General features: G+C 46.6%; 1 pseudogene; it reads left to right on the forward strand.

The window, feature by feature from the left end:
- The first annotated feature begins 5071 nt into the window (after positions 1–5071).
- On the forward strand, positions 5072–6101 carry LOC102246355 (annotated as a pseudogene).
- Positions 6102–6832: the final 731 nt, after the last annotated feature.

The raw sequence follows: 6832 nt of genomic DNA on the forward strand, positions 1-6832 counted from the left end.
GGAGCGAAGACTGAAGACACCATAGAAGGAAGCCAAGCAGTGGAGCCGAGGTAGCAGAGATGGGCGGGAAAGAAGTGGTAGAGACAGGCGGGGTAGCAGTGGCAATGATGGGCGGGGTAGCAGCGGCAATGATGGGCGGGGTAGCAGCGGCAATGATGGGCGGGGTAGCAGCGGCAATGATGGGCGGGGTAGCAGCGGCAATGATGGGCGGGGTAGCAGCGGCAATGATGGGCGGGGTAGCAGCGGCAATGATGGGCGGGGTAGCAGCGGCAATGATGGGCGGGGTAGCAGCGGCAATGATGGGCGGGGTAGCAGCGGCAATGATGGGCGGGGTAGCAGCGGCATAGACGGGCAGGGTAGCAGTGGCAGAGAGAGGCCAGGTAGCAGTGGCAGAGATGGGCGGGGTAGCAGCAGCAGAGATGGGCAGGGTAGGAGTGGCAGAGATGGGCCGGGTAGCAGCAGCAAAGACGGGCAGGGTGGCAACGGTAGAGAAGGGCAGGCTAGCAGCGGCAGAGATGGGCTGGGTAGCAGCGGCAGAGAAGGGTGGGGTAGGAGCAGCAGAGACAGGCGGGGTAGCAGTGACAGAGATGGGTGGAGTAGCAGTGGCAGAGAAGGGGGGGAGCAGTGGTAGAGACGGGCAGGGTAGCAGCAGCAGAGAGGGGCAGGGTAGCAGCAACAGAGATGGGCAGGGTAGCAGCGGCAGAGAAGGGGGGAAGCAGTGGCAGAGACGGGTGGGGTAGCAGCAGCAGAGATGGGCCGGGTAGCAGTGGCAGAGACGGGCAGGGTAAGAGTGGAAGAGACGGGAGCAAAGCCCTATTCTTTCAGGAATCTTCCTGCAACAGGCTTCTAGTCTGCATTAATAATAGAAAAATATGTAAATTGACCATATCTCCACGATGACCCTCAACCAATTAGGAGGGAATATCGGGCAAGGTAGCAGCGGCAGAGACGGGAGCAAAGCCCTATTCTTTCAGGAATCTTCCTGCAACAGGCTTCTAGTCTGCATTAATAATAGAAAAATATGTAAATTGACCATATCTCCACGATGACCCTCAACCAATTAGGAGGGAATATGCAAAATAGTGGGACAAAGATGGCAGCTTCCACAGAGCCAGCCAGAGCAGGTGGGAGGTTTAGGTCATCCCCAATGATGGAGGAAGCCAAGCTTCCTGCCTGCCATGGCCAGCTGCCGAAGCAGGAACCTGTGGGTGGCGGCCAAGGAGCAGGCAGAGTGAGTGGGAGGGTTGGGTCCCCCCGGTGATATAGGAAGCTTGGCTTCCTCTGTCGTTGGGGGTGACCCAAGCTTCCCACCTGCCCCAGCTGGCTGCTGACAGAGGAGCCTGTGGGCGGCGGCCACAGAGTCCGCCTGAGCACAGAGGATGCTTGGGTCACCCAGGCCAGCTGCCCCCAGGCTGGGCACACCACCATCGGGGTGAGGGTCCCTGCTGGGGGTTGTGGCCAGCCCAGGCTTGCCAGGCCCCCCCCCCAGCAGGGACCCCCATCCTGAAGGGGATGTGGCCAGCCTGAAAACGGCTCTCAGCCCCTTACCCAGGTTGGCCATGCCCCCATGGGGTGAGGGTCCCCACTGGGGGGTGTGGCCAGCCTGCAAACAGCCATGAGCCCCTCAACCAGGCTGGACAGGCACCCCAGCAGGGACCCCCATCCTGAAGGGGGTGTGGCCAGCCTGAAAACAGCCCTCAGCCCCTCACTCAGAATGGCCACAACCCCCAGTGGGGACTGTCATCCCATGGGGGCATGGCAGGCCTGAAAACTGCCCTGGCCTCTTGCCCAGTCCAACACCATCCCCAGTAGGGACCTGCACCCCAATGGGGGAGTGGCCGGCCTGCAAACCACCATAGGCCCCTTACTCAGGCTGCCCCACCCCCAAAGGGAACTCCCACCCTGATGTGGGACACCCTTCAGGGCAAACCAGCTGGCCCCTACCCGTGCACCAGGCCTCTATCTATACTAATTAAAGGGTAATATGCTAATTAGACTGGAGACCTTCCAGAAGACCTTCCTGATGTTCTTCTAGACAAAGCCATGGTGGCAGGGCTTGGGTAAATGTGGTTAGGGGCCAAGAGGGGAGGGAAGTTGTGGGTGATTAGGCCAGGATGGGACAGCAGTTTGGTGATCAGGGCAGTGGTGGGGGACAGGTTGGGGTGAGCAGGCTGGCAGAGGGGGCAATTAGGGGTGATCAGGCTGGAGGAGGGGCAGTTGGGGGTGGACGGCTGGGGGGGCACTTGGGGGTGAGCAGGCTGGCAGGCAGAGTGGTTAGGGGCAGTCAGGCAGGCAGGCAGGTGAGCAGTGAGAAGCCAGCAGTCCCAGATTTCGAGAGGGATGTCTGACTGCCGGTCAGACATCCCCTGAGGGGTCCCAGATTGGAGAGGGTGCAGGCTGGTCTGAAGGACACCGCCCCAACCCCCCTCGCATGCACGAATTTTGTGCACTGGGCCACTAGTAAACCTATAATGGGACTGGGTTTTTCTGTAATAAAAATTTCTACAAACTCTTCTGTTTCCTTTTATAATACTGGTCAGCTTAGCTCTCTCAGATCCTATCCTCTGGAATGTAGTCATTATATGTATGATATAGCATTTCAAGTATTTTAAGGTGCTTCCATCTCAGTTATCTTATTTTAATACCACCACACCTCTGTGATGCTGATGTGGCTACATATAGAGACCAAAGTTAAAGGATTTGCTGAAGATCATGAAGTTAGTGGAAATGCTGAAGCAAAAAATCCACTTCAACTGGCTACTAATCCAGGACTTTTTCTACTTCATTATAAGGAGTGTTTTGAAGGAATCATCTTTTTGACATTCTCAAAAGTCAGCAGTTGAGGAAGCATTAAAATTATGGAAGTATAAACTGGCAAAATGAGACTTCATTTTGTACAATTGTCTGTATAATTGGCAACCTTGTTATGTTTGGATCTAATAAAACTATGACATGACACAAAGAACTTTCTTTTTCTCTTCCCAAACTTTTGAATCATGTAGTAATTACAGTATTAACCATGTACTAGATCATTAAGACTCATTCACTCTTTCTGATTTGAAAGATTTTTCATGTTTTCCTTTTAATAAAGAACTCAAACTGCAGATATCTGTGAGTATGGTGCTATGGTATTTATCTGGAGATTTTTTTCTTCTATCCTCTTTTAATTCTTTTCTAGTTTATAAACATACACCAACATCTTAATACCCTCATAAACTGGTTCATGATTAAAACCTTTTGGATCAATGACCACGGCACAGAAACATTTGTGTCATTTACTAAAGACAATTCTCACACACCTCCCTTTCCCCTTCGATTATTTTGAAACAAATTGGGGAACAGAGATGTATGAAGACACCAGAAGCTAAACAGGGAAGTATGTATGTGAGTGTGTGTGTGTGTGTGTGTGTGTGTGTGTGTTCATGTGTGTGTGTGTGTGGGGGGTGCGCATGGAAGGATCAAATGGAAAATATTTGAATTACAGCAAATATCCATTGTCTATATTTAAGGTGTGCAATCTGATTCAGTATACATATGCATTGTGAAAGAATCACTACAATCAAGCTAATTAATGTATCTGTTAACTCACATGGTTACCAAAAGTGACTCCATTTTAAACTTTTTCACCTCCATTCTTTTCAACACTACTGAACATCATAGCTTGGTCCAGGCAGTTTCTTCTGAATGCATATTGCTTTCACATCATTATAAAATAAAAAAATTATAAACATGAAAAATCATGAATAAAATTGTGAGTCATTTTTGTTAAGCCATGACACCAAACAAAAACTTAATAAATAACCAAATTTCAGTTTCAGCCTCTTCCAGAGATGGAATTGTAAAACACTTAATTTGGAATTTCCTGATCAGCACTGGTAAGGTAATCTGCCTGATAAGACCCCCTGCCTTCCCCTGAATGAAGGTCTCCTGCTTAAAATTATCCAGTCTTTAGCTTGGTAATCCCACCCTCTTCTTGCCTATAAAAACCATCCATTTTGTAAAACTCACCAAAGCACCTTTCTAGTTGCTAGATAGGATGCTGCCCAATTCCTGAATTGCTTAATACAGCCAATTAGATCTTCAAACTTACTTGGCTGAATTTTGTTCTTTAGCTCCTGCCCCCTTTGTACCTAGAAAACTGTCTCTGATGTAGGACCCCTTTGCTCCAGGTTTTTCTCAGAGTGACCACCAGTGTTATAGATGAGGAGATAAACAGGTGCACATAGTAATCTGTCCCCTCTTCTCCCTCCACCACTGCCAATCAGTTGGAACACTGCCCCTCCCACAACTATTCCTTTCTTCACTGCCTCAGACTTCTTAGCTCTAAGAGAAGGGAAAGGACACTGACTCTGCTCTTTAGATTCACGCACTAATATCTATGGACCTGTGAAGGTGAGTATGGAATCTGAATAGGGCAAGTTAAAGTTAGAAGGGTTGGTACTGAGCATGGCTGGGGGAAAAAACCCAGGAACATTGGAAGGAGCTTGCTTGACCTTCTAGGTGGTAGTGTTGAGAATGCAGTAATCCAATTTGTAAGACGCAAAGGCCTGAATTTAACTCAGTATTAATCTTACTAATTCACACCTCTTTTCCTCCCCAATATTTTCAAGAATAATACATTGAAGCAGCTTAAATCTTGGGCTTCTCCTCCAGTTTAGGCCATTTGAGCTAGGGATAGGATGACACAAATAAGAACATGCCTATCCCTTATTCTGTGCCTGACAGAGCACTGGAGACCCTCAAAAGTGCTCTCATGCAAATCCCTTTAGACTCTCACAGGTTAGTAAGGGAGCTCCTATTAGGCTCATTTGAGGACACCAATTCTGAAATATTGAGAATCAGGTTAGATTTTCTGTAGGGCTAAGTGAACTCCTTGTGCTAACTGAGGACAGGGAGCTGGTTTAAAGGGGAGACTTTTTCAAACATATCTAGGCCCTGATTTGGACCAGAGTAGCTCCTGTGATGGCAGTGTCAATATTGGTACTTGGTTGCTTAGAATCCTACTTCAAAACTTTATAATGGTATTCTTAATGGCAAATCAAGACCATTCAGCATGATGATAATTAGGGAAATGGCCTCTGAGAAGGCAAGTGGGTAGTCAGAAGTGCTACCATGTTTCAGGCAGGCATTGGGGAAGTGTTATGAGGAAGTAGAGATGAGTTAAGCACCAATTGCAGTCAGTTTTGATTGCAGCCTGGGATTTCAGGTTTCCAAAGCCTTCCTGCTTGCAAAATGTTTCCCAAGTCTACTCATTTTCTACCTTCCCTTAAAGGGTGACAACCTTTTCTACTTTACAAACATAAAACTTAAAGTCCCATTCTCTTTCAGACACACTCTTTTATGAGAACCCATCTGGACTATAAAACAGAGCTAGCTAGAGTGCTCCTTGTTTTGGGTGAAGAGAAGGTGTTTGGAATTCTCAAAATAAACTTCATCTAATTTTTACAATTTCATGCTTGTCTCACTCAGGCTCTAGCATATTTTCAGTTCTTGTAAATTTAATTATCTAATGAGATTTATCATCTACTTTGCAACCAAACAGTAAAATTGAGCCTAATTGGCAGGGAATGGAATTTTAAGGTGGAGCTCAGCTCAGGGCAGTGTTGCAGTTATGTTTTCCTCTCTCTTCCATGTAGACCCACAAATGATCCTAGTGACAGAAGTCATTCTCTCTAAAGGTCCTAGGTCCTCTCTTGCTCCTGCTGTTCCCCTTATGTGGGCTCCATGTACATCGCCAGAACCTTTCCGGGAGGGAATTCATGAAATAGCACCACCTGAGCACAAGCTGGGAATTCAATGAGTACAGATGCAATGATCTCATGAGAGAAAGAGAAGCTCCAAAAGACAGGAACTATCACCTCTTCATCTATATCTCTTGGCACAAAATCAAGCACATATGCATCAGAAACTGGAGAGATCACTACAGAAATGTATATATATGGGCCCAGTATCCCTTCAAAATAATCAAGTGTTACCAGGGGAATAACAAAAAGGGCTACAAAGAGCACAGGAGCCACAGCTACATTGAATTCCATTGTGGCATGAATGGGTTTGTTGATAGCATAGAGGACATCCGGTTGTTAGAGGTTGTCAGTAACTAGAAAGTCTACCCACACCTCCAGGTTTTAATAGAGTGATTAGTGTTTCCCAAGTGGTGGCCCCTGCTCACATCAATAGCCCTTGGTAATCACTATTTTGTATTTAAGTGCCAATGTTTTCCAACTACTTAGAGTTATGTATCACATGGTTTCTTGATATCATACCTTTACCTATGTTGGTTCTTTGCCTGAAATAGCCTTCTGTTGTCATTTACCTGTTCTACTCCTATTTTTATTTATAAATCTTTAAAGATTCAGCTCACATGGCATCTCTTTTTTACTATCCCAGGAATTTTCCTGATATTGATTTCTTACACCTACCCAAGCTGAATGATCCTCCCTTCACAATAAACTATATTATTCCATTGTGTGGACATTTATATATGTTATATGTGCAGAGTATGTGTGGTGTTTGGTATAAGTATCAGAGTTGTGTGTGTTATGGATTATGTTTGGATGTGATTGGTGCTGTGTGTAGTTTAAGGTGAGTGTTATATGTGAGTAATATGTTTATGTGCATGATGAGAATGTACATGTTTAAATACTAACTTGAGGAAAAGTTGTGACCTAGGCATTGATTGTGTCGACATGCTGAATTTCACTCAGATTGGGAGTGTAGGGGTGGGCTGGCCTGATTTAGTGTAACATGTAGGATGGTCCTACCTCATAGTATGTGCTCAGTCTACATTGGTCTTCTTCCTTTCCCATCTTTGGCTTGGTACTTTCATTTGGAC

The sequence above is a fragment of the Myotis brandtii genome, unplaced genomic scaffold, assembly GCF_000412655.1.
Source record: "Myotis brandtii unplaced genomic scaffold, ASM41265v1 scaffold4305, whole genome shotgun sequence".
NCBI classification, from domain to species: Eukaryota; Metazoa; Chordata; class Mammalia; order Chiroptera; family Vespertilionidae; genus Myotis; species Myotis brandtii.